Source organism: Pteropus medius, unplaced genomic scaffold (genome assembly GCF_902729225.1).
Source record: "Pteropus medius unplaced genomic scaffold, Ma_sr-lr_union100, whole genome shotgun sequence".
NCBI lineage: Eukaryota > Metazoa > Chordata > Mammalia > Chiroptera > Pteropodidae > Pteropus > Pteropus medius.
In genome coordinates, this window is record NW_024351648.1 from 4612755 (window position 1) to 4624217 (window position 11463).

The 11463-nt window shown below is 55.1% G+C and overlaps 1 long non-coding RNA gene and 1 pseudogene across 1 annotated transcript in view; one reads left to right on the forward strand and one right to left on the reverse strand.

Annotated features, from left to right (window-relative positions):
- Positions 1–235: 235 nt before the first annotated feature.
- The window catches only part of LOC120587312 (uncharacterized), a 16030-nt gene continuing 4802 nt past the window's right edge, over positions 236–11463 (forward strand). Inside the window, exons 1-3 of the long non-coding RNA XR_005648911.1 lie at positions 236–356; positions 5157–5341; positions 6553–6743. This is a non-coding gene — a long non-coding RNA (uncharacterized LOC120587312). The remainder of the gene's footprint in view (positions 357–5156; positions 5342–6552; positions 6744–11463) is intronic.
- LOC120587372 (uncharacterized) lies at positions 11047–11166 on the reverse strand (annotated as a pseudogene).

Sequence of the window (11463 nt, forward strand, 5' to 3'; positions counted from 1 at the left end):
CTGGCTTAGTCATCACCTCTAATTCCTCATGGGGCGCTGGGTGGTTTCTAAGGAAGTGTCTCGCTAGGCCTTGAGCCCGGGGGGGTCAGTGTCATGAAGGGCCACCAGGAAGCAGAGGAGGACTGTGTCTCTGTGTCGGGGGTGGCAGAGCCCCCATCTTCGGTCCCAGGCTCGTCTCCCCTGTGCTCTTTCTGCCCTTGCTCGGTCCTTCTGGGACTCGGGGGCTGGTGGATGGGGCAGCAAGAGCTCAGGCCTTGCTGGCAAAGGCGGGGCTGCTTCTGCTACCCGGACAGGCCTTGGTTCTGGAACGGGGCTTCTGTGGCATTGGCTTCTTCTCTCCCAATTCACAGGCACAGGTGAGGCTCCATCTCGGTAGTCCTTCTCGCGTGTTCTTCTAGAACTTTCTGTTTACTTTCCTCCCAGCTGTTACCATCTTGCCTTACGTTCGCTTATCTGTCCCCTGAGATGCAGTAAATCCTCTTGCGTGGAGAGTTGTCTTGTCGCCCCTGTGTCCCCAGGACCTGGCACATTCATAGCACGTAGTAGACACTCAATAAGTACTTGGTGCGTCTGTGAATGAGCGATGCGGGTGACGGAGGCCGCGGGTGAGTGCTTTAGTTAAACGGGGACAGCCACATTTCCACTGGCTACCATGTGTGGTCCTCACCCCCGCCTGTCCCCATCACAGTGACATGCAGGGTGCTGGGAACTCTTCCTGCCTTGTGTCTTCTCGAAGCCTTCATCTCTGTGAATCAACACTCACCCTCCTGAAACTCCCTGGAGAAGTTGGGGATGTGTCTTTCCAGGACTGTTTGCTGCTACATAGCCCCCTTCGCTAGTCATGTCACATGACAAACTCTGGCCAGTGGACTGTGAGCACCAGTGATGTGTATTCCTTCTGGGTCAAGCAATAAAGGGCAGTTTGTGTCCTCTGTTCCCCTCTCGCTCTGCTACAGTGATCTGGGACAAATGGAGGGAGCCTGGATCCCTGAGTCACCAGGTGGAAAGAGCTACCAGCTCGTAGTAGGACTGGAGTGCGGCCTCAGCGCTTCTGGAAACCCCGAGAAACACGGCTTGACATCGGTTTGGCCATGTTTTCTGGTGGCGTCTTGGGTTTGCGTGCCGTGCCTGAAGTTTTTATGTTCTCCAGTTCTCTCCACAATGCTAGGAGCCGGCATGGGTGCCGAGCTGGAAGTGGGGTCACGCGCCCCTGAATAAGACAACGTCCCTGAGCCCAGAACCCATAGGAGCAGCAGGTCACAGCCTGAGGCCAAGGACCACCATCCAGACTACGGGGGGTGCTTGTTAAAACGCACATGCCTCGGCCCCCGGATCAGACTCTCGGGTTAGGAGTCAGGCAGGTGACCTGCCATTTTATGATGCCGCCAGGTGATTTTGTACACGCTGGAGTTTGAGGGCCTCTGGGACTCTCATGGGAGAGAGCGACTAATCGATAAAGCATCACAGTGTGGAGTGACGAATGCCACGGTGGACGTGTCCAAACTCTTCAGGGCCGATGTCAGAAGGGGTGGTGCCGGAGTCGGCCTCACGGGACAGCGAGTCCGGCAGCCGGGGAACTGGGGCGAGAGGGCTCTGTAGAGAGGAAGAGCGTGGGGTTAAAGACGCGATGGCGGGAAGCTCACCACACGGGCCGGGAGTGGGCGGCGGAGCAGCGAGTGATGAGGCTGAGGCCGGGGGCAAAGTGGACGGGGAAGGACGACCGGGGGCAGGTGCAGGCCACACCGCGTGCATCTAACGTGCGTGTGACCGGACGGCAGGGCCCCCGGCTGTCCTGGGCTTCTGGAAGCAGGGAGGAGAGACGCCAGAGTGCAGACGACAGCCACGACAGGTGTCTAGCTGGAGGCGAGGCACACGTGGGCTTCGTGGGCGAGGCTTGAGGGAAGGTGGGAGACAGACAGCAGAGGCCTCTGGTGGGCCAGGCCGTGAGAGGGGTCGGAGACTCCAGCTGCGGTGGCCGGACAGCCCTGGTGGGACGAAGACAGCGATGACCTTCGAGTGCCCCGCCCCGGAGAGAATTCCTGAGGGTGAGGGTCCGTGGTCCAGCGCAGGCCCTGCTCTGCCAGAAGGCGCACGAGCTCAGCTCCATCGGGGCTGGGGCGGGCCCAAGGGCCGCGATTGATGCTTTTGGCCCAGTTGCTCGCGAGCTGCCAGGTGGCGAGGAAGGATGCGTGTGCCAGACGGGAGCGACAGGCCTTACGCCTTGGTTCCCTTGTCTGGACTCGGCTTGCGGGTTAAGGGCGCTGGGCTTGGCACAGAAGCGAACGCTGGCTCTGCACGTGGGTGTCGTGCTTGCACACCGGCTGGGCGTGTGTTCACGCCGCCTGGGTCCTTCCCTCCCAGCCCTTCGGACGGCACTGACCTCGGTTTGGCGTCAGTGGCCTCTGCCCTCTTGGGTTATTGGACAAATATCTTGGCAACTGGTGTGGAGCTGAAGGGCCAGAGGCCCGAGCAGGGTGCCTGGCACCAAGTGGCCTCTTTAAACTTTGATGAAGTGCCACATGTCCCCACAGCCTTGGGTGCCGTCGTCTGGAGGGGACACGGGGGTGAGGCGGGGAGATGCTGGCTCGTGGCCTTGCGCTGTTTGTGGGTCTCAGCTCCTGTGCTTGGAGGCATCGTAGGAACAAGCTTGCGAGTACATAGACATTACACAGAAACTTTATTGAAATGTCGATGGAAATAGAACCACTTTGAGATTTTCACCGCTGAGATCGAAGTCCGTTTTAACCGAAAGCAATTACACTTGGTTCTCGCGGACATGTGAGATGGCCAGGGTTCGAGGAAGCCACAGGTCTTGAAAATTTCTGGTAGGAAGCAGCCCTGAGGGCTGGCTTAGGGCTTCCATCAGCGTACACGGCGGGGGACAGGAGAGGGATTCAGATTTGGGGAAGGAAAGGGGGGGGTTGCCAGTGTTTACGCAGAAAGCCAAACCCAGCGAACAGCCTTGCCCCCTTTCCACTTAGCCATGCCGGGATGGGCCTTTCTAACCTCGCCGGTGTAGACGAGGTTCGGTTCGCATCAGCTCTGCACCTGCTGTGCCCAAGGCCATGGGAGACGCTCTCCCGGACGCCGTGCCCACCAGACTCAGGAGTCCACGGCCAGCGGGAGGAGTCTTTCCGTGGCTCTGACAATGCGTGGCCTCGATGTCCAGGTCCCAGGCAGCTCAGGAATGTGCACAGTCCTGTGGGTGGGGCCTGAAGCCCAAGGAACTGGGTGGGGTCTCGACCAAACCACATCCTGGTTCCCGAAGGCCTCAGATGCCCACCCAGCCAGGCTCAGTCTTGCTGTACCGGAGGGGCGCGTGGGCACGATGGTGCGGGCCAGGAATTGCTGGAATGATCCCAGGTCTCTTGTGGGGACAGAGTTCTGACCCCCGCTGACTGGTAAACGGGAGCAGGATGACTTTGTAGCTGAGAAGAGGCTTTCGCTCAGTTCCTCTTGGAGGCCTTTACTTAATGCTTTTAAGAGAAATAAAGGTGAAAATCGTTAATAGATCTATTCCTGCTCCGATGGATTTTCAGCCGCTTCCCTCTGTGGGTGGCATTTCCTGTGCTCCGTTCTCAGCGGATTCTGTGGTTGGTGGGACTACGTTCGTTGGCCTTGGATGTCACAGGCCACGACGCGGCACTGTGGGGTTCCCGGGCCGCTCCTGGCTGGAGGAGCAGAGGCGTATCTGTAGACAGACCGGGGTTCCAGCACCCACTCAGTGTGGACAGGGCACGCGGGGCAGAAAACCTCTCCAGCCTGTGGCTCCTCCTCTGGCCAAGATTAGGTCGGGGCGCTGACTCATCAGATGCCACAGCATAGGTGCAGCCCTGGCACACTCCGGGGCATGGGACTTGGCGCGGAGGGACTCGGAAGCTGTCTGCAGACTCCAGTTTCCTCAAAGAGATTATTCACGGCTTAGCGACGGCCTCTCGGGAAGGACAAGGCTTCGTTGTAGTCCCCTCTCCCAGTGCCTCCAGCCAGAACCATGACTCACCTGCCACGGGGCTCTGCCAGGGAGACCTCATCACACGCTACCTGCCTCGCCTGCTGGCATCTGGCCTGGGTTCCCCTGAGCTCATCTCAGTTGGCCCAGACCAGGGGTGCCCGTGGGTGCCCTCGGCACAGGCACGATGGGACCCTGCCAGCTAGACAAGCAGGCAGAGGCCAGGGGTCAGAGACGGAGGGTGACGGGAAACCGAGCCCCAACGTGCGGCCCAGGTCGGGGGCTGGTCGCCATCTAGACGAACACGCCAGCTCACGCTGCAGCGGGTGGCTTGGGGGAGGCCATCCCGCACCAGTGGCTTCTGAGGAGCTTCTGGGGTTTCCCGACCCACCGTGCAGCGCAGTCAGCGCAACCGGGCGCTGATCTGGGCTCAGGAGTGGGATTTAAGGCCGGGTCGGTCCCAGCCCTCCCGGGAGCACATGTGGGGGTGACTCCAGAGCCCCTCTCAGGGGGGCTTCCTCTCCCGCCAGTGGGCAGAGGCTGGAGGCCATGATGGCTGCATAGAGGGGGACCCTGGGGACACCTGGCCCAAAGCCAGCACCCCTCACCCAGCCACCCCCTCCCCGGTCAGACACCGCAACTTCCGGTGGGGGAGAGTGTCTTGGGTGCTCCCTGTCCCTTCCCGCAGCTGCCCCCAGCTCGAGGCTTCAGCTCTGGGGCCCTCGGCCATTTCCCTTTCTCCACAAAAACACCTGGGGAAAGGCAGCGAGAAAGTCTCCCCTTCTGGGACAAGCGCGCGTTTTAAGCCTGTGTCTTCTGGGCAGCACTCAGTGTCCCTCCCTGCAACAGGCGGAGGTCCTGTTTCAGGGCGAGGGGCCTCTGGCATCCGCCATGGCCCCAGGGTCAAGGGCACGGGGGTCCTCGGCGTCCCTCCGGCCAGCCTGTCCTTGACCTCAGCTTCTTCCACTTGTCTGCCTTCCCGCCTCTTTTTTGTTTTTTTAGAGCTGTGTGTAAACATTAAGGTAAACTTAAACAGACGGTGACATTCTCAAGAATGTCACGACCCCTTTAGAGGACGCGGGGTATCCACCCAAGTGCAGCAGGAGTGGCGCCGGGGACTGTCCCTTCCCTAGCAGACCTGTGCCCGCTGGATGGCAGGGATGGCAGATTTTGCCTTCCACGCATTTTTTTTTTTCCACTTGATCAGGAAAATGTGGAAGAGAAAACACCGATATTTGTCAGGCAGCGTCTGAGCGCTTTTCAGAGATGAGCCTGTTTATTCCCCGCGGGTCAATAGAAGAACCGAAGCGAACAATAACTAACAACGATCAGCTCTGTTTTAAACACTTGATGCTAATTCGGCCGCTCATCTGATTGGAAAGCCTGTGGCAGGTATGTCGGTGACCGGCCCCCCTCCATGGGGGAGGAAATCGAGGCACGGGAATGTTAGGGGACACAGCGTGGCACCGCGAGCCCTCGGCCGCACTGGAGTCCGGACTCGGGCGGTCCGGCTCGGCCTAAGCTCTCAGCCATTTTACGTCATCCTCGCCAAGTGGCCAGGCCAGGATCTGAACCCAGACCTTTCTGAGGTCAAAGACCCACTTCTCAGATTAAGAAGGAGCGTCGTCCCGCTGATGACTTTCAAACGTCTGCTGGGGACAGACCCCAGCCGAGAGCATCAGTTTCTTGCTGCGGGAAGGAACAGCGGGTAGACACGAGGGGGAGGATTTCGTGGGGAGGGGCTCACGTGCCATGCTGTCCCCTCGTCCCGGGTGCACTGATCAGCAGGCTTTCCTGTGCTCGTTGACCCAGAGGCACCGGACATTTCCCTTTCGGGAAATGAGCTGGGCCAGGCGGGGCGGAGGCAGCTCCCCAGCAGCTTCCCACGGCCCTGTGTGGGGGACAGGCCACCGGGCTCCTCACGTCCCCTCTTCTTGCCTGGCCCCACCCTCTGCCGTCTATGCGAGCGCTCGTTCAGGCATCTGTCTCCCGACGAGCAGGGGACACAGCCTGGTTTTATCTCGCATACTGGCTCAGGGCCTCCTGGCAATCAACATAACATTTGTTGAAAGAATTAATGAATCTCGAAGCACTTACTGGACAGAGGCCATGAACCCCTGGCCGGAGGTCCACTGGTCTGACTTCTGTCTTCAAGGGGACCGATGGGTCTTCTGAGGAGACTCAATGGCCCTAGGCGCTGAATCTGTGGTTTCTCACTGGTCGGTGACAGAGCTTCGCTGGCCCGATGCCACTGGCTCTAAAAGCAGGGTGACGAGCAGGCCGGATGTCGCTTCCCCATCCGCTGTCTCGGCCGCATCCCGCCAGCTCCCGGTCAGTCTGGTGTCACCCCTGGCACGCTCCCTGCTTCCCGGCTCATTTCCCCAGGCATTCGGACCCCGGTGTGCTCGAAGAGAAAGGTGCGGTGCTCCCTGGGAAAGCAGTCGGCTAGACTCTCTGCTCAAAGCCTGGTCCACTGCTTGTCGCTGGTCTGCAAGGCTACGAGCACAGACGTTGAGAGTAAGAGTTTAGAAACATTTAGAGCAGCTCGACACTGCCCCGAGGTCCACACAAGTCACCGGTGGACTCTCTTCTTGAACCCCTAGGACATAGATCAGTTCAAGCTGGTCCCTCGAGATGGCAAGAGGCACCGGTTGGGAAGAGGTGGCCTCAGAAATGCCTTTTCCTTGGAAGCCCCTTCCTCTCCTCGACCTCCTGCCCACGAAATCTGAGAGCATGCGAAGATCATTCTAGACTCCCGTTACGGCTGCATCGCTTACCCGATGTGTGATGCTGGGTGAGTCCCACGTGCCTCAATTTCTCAACTCTTGGCTATCGTGAGAGTTAACAAAACCAACACAGAGCTGGGCCTAGCCAAGTCTAAACACCGTGCAAGGGTCAGTTCTTGTCATGGACGAGCACGTCCGATCCTGTCCCCGGCACTCAAGGGCGTCCAAGGAGCATGAGAACCAGACCCTCCCTTTATGTTGTCGCTCTTTGGGAAATAAGACACATATGCACTGGGACCAGAGTGACTGGACACCAGCAGAGGCACGGGGCCCAGGAGCTGCCGGAGAGGGTTCCATGGTGGGGGAACCAGAGTCGCATGGGTGACTGACCCCCGGAGGGGCTGTGACTGGGAGGTGGACCTTAAAGATGGGTCAGATGGGTCAAAGAAAGAGTTGAAAGTACAATAAATATAGGTTTTGACGAGGATTATCGTTGGTCTCCTCGGTGGCTGGGCTCAGTGAGGCAAAGTCTTGAGAAATAATATCAACTGAGTCCCAGTCATGGAATTATAAATGCCAGCACTTAATCCCATAGGCCATGGGGCAGGAAGAGGGCAACATTTGTGGTTTCAGTGACACGATTTAGATAAGTCGCTAGCAGATGGATTAAGGCCTAGTATCTAGTAGGTAGGTAAGCAAGGAAATAAATAAATGAATCGGTGCATTGATTAGAGTTCTTTGGCTTGTGGGAAAACTCATCCCAACTCAAGACGGTTTTGGTAAAAATGAACGTGGGGAATCTATTGGCTCCCATAACCGACAGGTGCAGAAATGACTTGGGGTCTAGCTGGGTCCAGGGGCTCAAATAATGTCGCCTGGATTCTCTCAGCTGGAGAGCGTAACTTCTGCAGTAATTCCAAAATTCTGGAATTTGGGTGTTGTTTGTTTTTCTTTTTGTTTTTTTTTGTTTTTGTCCTGGCGTGGGTCTTTTTCCTCAGGAGATAAAATAGAAAGGTTGGCCATGCGTAGGCCACTGGCTCAATGTCATGGAGCTGAGCAATAAAGTCACTCTGAGCTGAGACAGGCAGATCGAGCCTGGAGGAGAGACGAGTTCCCCATAAGGAAACGGGGGTGCTGCTGACAGAGAAGGGCGGAGGGTGACAGGGCAGACACGGCTGTCAGATCTGCACCACTGACAGTTGCTGGGCAGCCAGAGGCCAGGAGCTCAGAGAGATGCCGAAGGCTTGGATGCGCGTGAAGATGAGCATGGGACCTTAGTGGACCACAAGCTCTTTTCCTCTCGACCTTCCCCATCGCAGGCCATGATGGCTTGAGATCTGACTCAGGCAGCTGGGGTCGAGAATCCAGGGGTGTCCTTTCTATAACAGGCACCCGAGGACACTCAGGCCTGAGAGGGGGATGTTAGGAGGCCGGAGAATAGATGTGTTTGTTTTGCTTTGTTTTCCCCGAGGAAAGAGAACATCACCAGCTCCATTTTGGCCGTATTCCATTGTAGATGTCTTCTAGATGCCTGAGTGGAAATTCCACCTGGATATAAGAGCGTGCCAGGGGTGGGCAGAGAGTTAAGGGTCATAATGATGGAGGGGCCTGACGAAAAGGGAGCGAGAAAATGCCGAGGCTGAGGGACGGGACGACTTGGGCGAGAGAGTGAATCCTAGGAGTGGGGACACTGAGCCAGTGAATGAGTACCGGGAAGGGCGGAAGGGGCAAGGTGAGCACCCCGGAGTTGGAGACGCCAGACTTGTAGCAGCTTTTAGCAATAACAGGGTGGGGCGGTGTAAGAGGTGGGGGCGGTGGGGGGGAGGTCAGGACCTGATCATCCACATGGGTGACAAGAGAGGAGCCAGTGAGCTGGCTCGAGTCCTCCATGAATGAGGGGTGGTGGCCAGAGGAAGATAGAGCCGCAGTAGGGAGCTTTCCACCTTGACCCAGCCCCACCTGCCCCTCCCCCGCAGGCCACAGAGCCAGGGGAGCGCCCCGGGCAGGGCGAGCCAGGTTCCAGCGAAGGAGAACCCTTAAGGGAAGATTTGGACATGGGGGGAAGGAGGGAGGGGAATTCCAGGGAACCTGGGGAAGGGTTTGGGGCGTGGAGGGAATGCAGAGTCAGGTCGGATTAAGGAATGAATGAGCGAATCTCAAGCGACCGGAGCTCCGAGTGATGCCGCGCTGGTTGGCTGGGAAGAGGAACCACATCGCACCTGCCGTTCACCCCTGTGCATCGCTGGCGTTGCTGCTGGGGGCGGGGAGGTGGGCGGCTGGAATGACACTTCGACGGTGGCCTGATGCGCTTCAGTTACGTACGTTTCTGTTCTCACGATCTTGTTTTGAGATCCACAGAATCTATTTCCTGAAGCCGTTCGTACCCTTATTTATATAAGTGACTAATCCTTTCGTAGGTAGAGCCAGGTCTCTGTCTCAGTTACATAGAGATACCGAGACAAATTACTCATGAACATTCCAGAAGAGATGTGTATCTATAAATGATCGAGACAGTTTCAATATGCAAATAGTATTGTGAGAAGCCTCGCAACCAACTAGGTTAGATTAGACACAATAAGCGGGTAGTTCCAAGCCAGTTATCCCCTTCAGAGATGGCACGGCGCCTCGCTGCATTCCAGCCTTCTGCCTGTCCATCCCACATGCATGTGGCTAGGAGCCTTCCAAAGGCAGCCAAGGAAAAGAAGGCAGGCTGCAGACTGTGTCCCGAAGCCGGAGAATTTAACGTCACTCTTACAGATCTGTCACAGCTTGTTGGTAGAACATTAGCCACTTGATGGGAGGTGCCTCCTGGATTTACTTTGTGGGTGTTTTGGTTTTGTTATCGTTTTTTTGTTTGTTTGTTTGTTTTTATATATTTTTTTGCAATACCCCTCTGAGGAGCTCATTGGCCCTAATAAACCTTGCAGAAGAAAGGCCGTGACTAAATGGGGAGAACCCTTTGCAGTTAAGAGTCAACCCGGTTGAAACGCCAACCCAGGAAGGGACTGAGCTAGCGATGCGACCGGAAAGAGATGTCCCCTCCTCAGAGCGAGGGACGTACACAAAACACTGAGCACAGACCAGACCGAGCCGCCATTCAGGCCTGAGTTGCCTCATGACTCTGAATTCTGAAAGGGAAATAAAATGACTTTCATGTGAACAGAGAGGTCTGCGCTGTGTCGCAACATCGGCGAATGAGCTATCTGAATGCATCGTCGCTTCGAACTACTGGTTTTCGGCATTCGAATCTTGATGGCAGATGAGAAGGGTTTACGAAAGCCAAGGAGATTTTTTTTTTATTTATCCTCACTAGCTACATTCAGGTAGGTCATCTTAATAATACTTGTCCGTACGAGTGGCTGTCCCCGGCAAAAGAAATACAAATAGAAATCTAGTGAGTTTCAAACCTCCCTGCCCCCACGGGGGACACCTGCCAAGGGTTCAGTAAGAGATGTGACAAGACAGCCAGCAGGGCTCAGACTTCCGATGGCAGGCGCCCCCTTCGGAGTCACCACCCTGTCCTTGGATGTGGTGACCACACTGACCTTGTATTTTTGCATCTAAATGAGTGTTGCTTTTGAAAGTTGGCCTCCCGGCGAGGTTCAGGCATGACTCTGGGGACGATGCCAAAGCGTTCTCAAAAGCCATCTTTGGAACTGACGTCCAGGATTCTCCATGCAGAATGAAACCCTTGATAATAGCAAATTTGGGTCCGTTAAGGCTGCATTTGGTTGGTGAAGCAAAGCCATCGGAAATCAAGCCAAAAGCAAGGAGTGAGTCTAAATCATTCAGAATTTTTTAGGTAGCCTATAAAGATGCTTTCAAACAGATAATTCTATTTCATTCATTCATTCATTCATTCATTCATTCATTATTGGCAGAGTGGGAAATAAAACCAACTATCGGAACCAGAAACACCAGGGAAGGCCTGGGCAATCCGGCGTACAGAGAGGCACAGACACCAGACACACGTATGTGCCACTCAGCACGAGCTGGGCTCTGCTCCTGACACGGACTCATGCGACGCCCACAGCGACCGATGGAGACCATATTACGACTGTTCGAAATTTATTTTATTTTATTTTATTTTATTTTATTTTATTTTATTTTATTTTATTTTATTTTATTATTTTATTTTTTATTTATTTTTTTATATTTTTATTTATTTTATTTTATTTTATTTTATTTTATTTTTTTTGTTATTTTATTATTTTATTATTTTATTTTATTTTATTTTATTTTATTTTATTTTATTTTATTTTATTTTATTTTATTTTATTATTTTATTTTAGGCGAGGCAACTTTTGATTGACCTCACAGGTTGCAAGGACCTTGTCAGCTTACAATCCTTTATTTTTAAAAATTTTTTTATGCCTACAGCACCTGGTCTTCTTGGGTGGTCTCCCATCCAAGCACTAACCAGGCCTGACCCTGCTTAGCTTCACGAGGTCAGACGGGATCGGGCTTGTTCAGGGTGGCATGGCCGTAGACTGTTCCCATTTCAAAGAAGAGAAAACCAGAGCCTGAGCACACCTCATGGGCCAGCTGAGGAAACCGAGCCCGGAGAGCTGCGATGACTTTCTCAAGGTCAAGTCGTAGTAATCATAACACTAACATCCTCCCGTTTAATTAGGGCATGTTTGTGTCTGATTCCCATAACAACTCTGCCAGGGAGGCGACATCATTCTTATTTTCCACATGGGGACCCCGAGTCCCCACAGTGGCTCTTAGTCAAGATCCCGAGTGATCGCTGTCCTTCAGGGATGCCTTGGGGACCTGGGGCCAGGC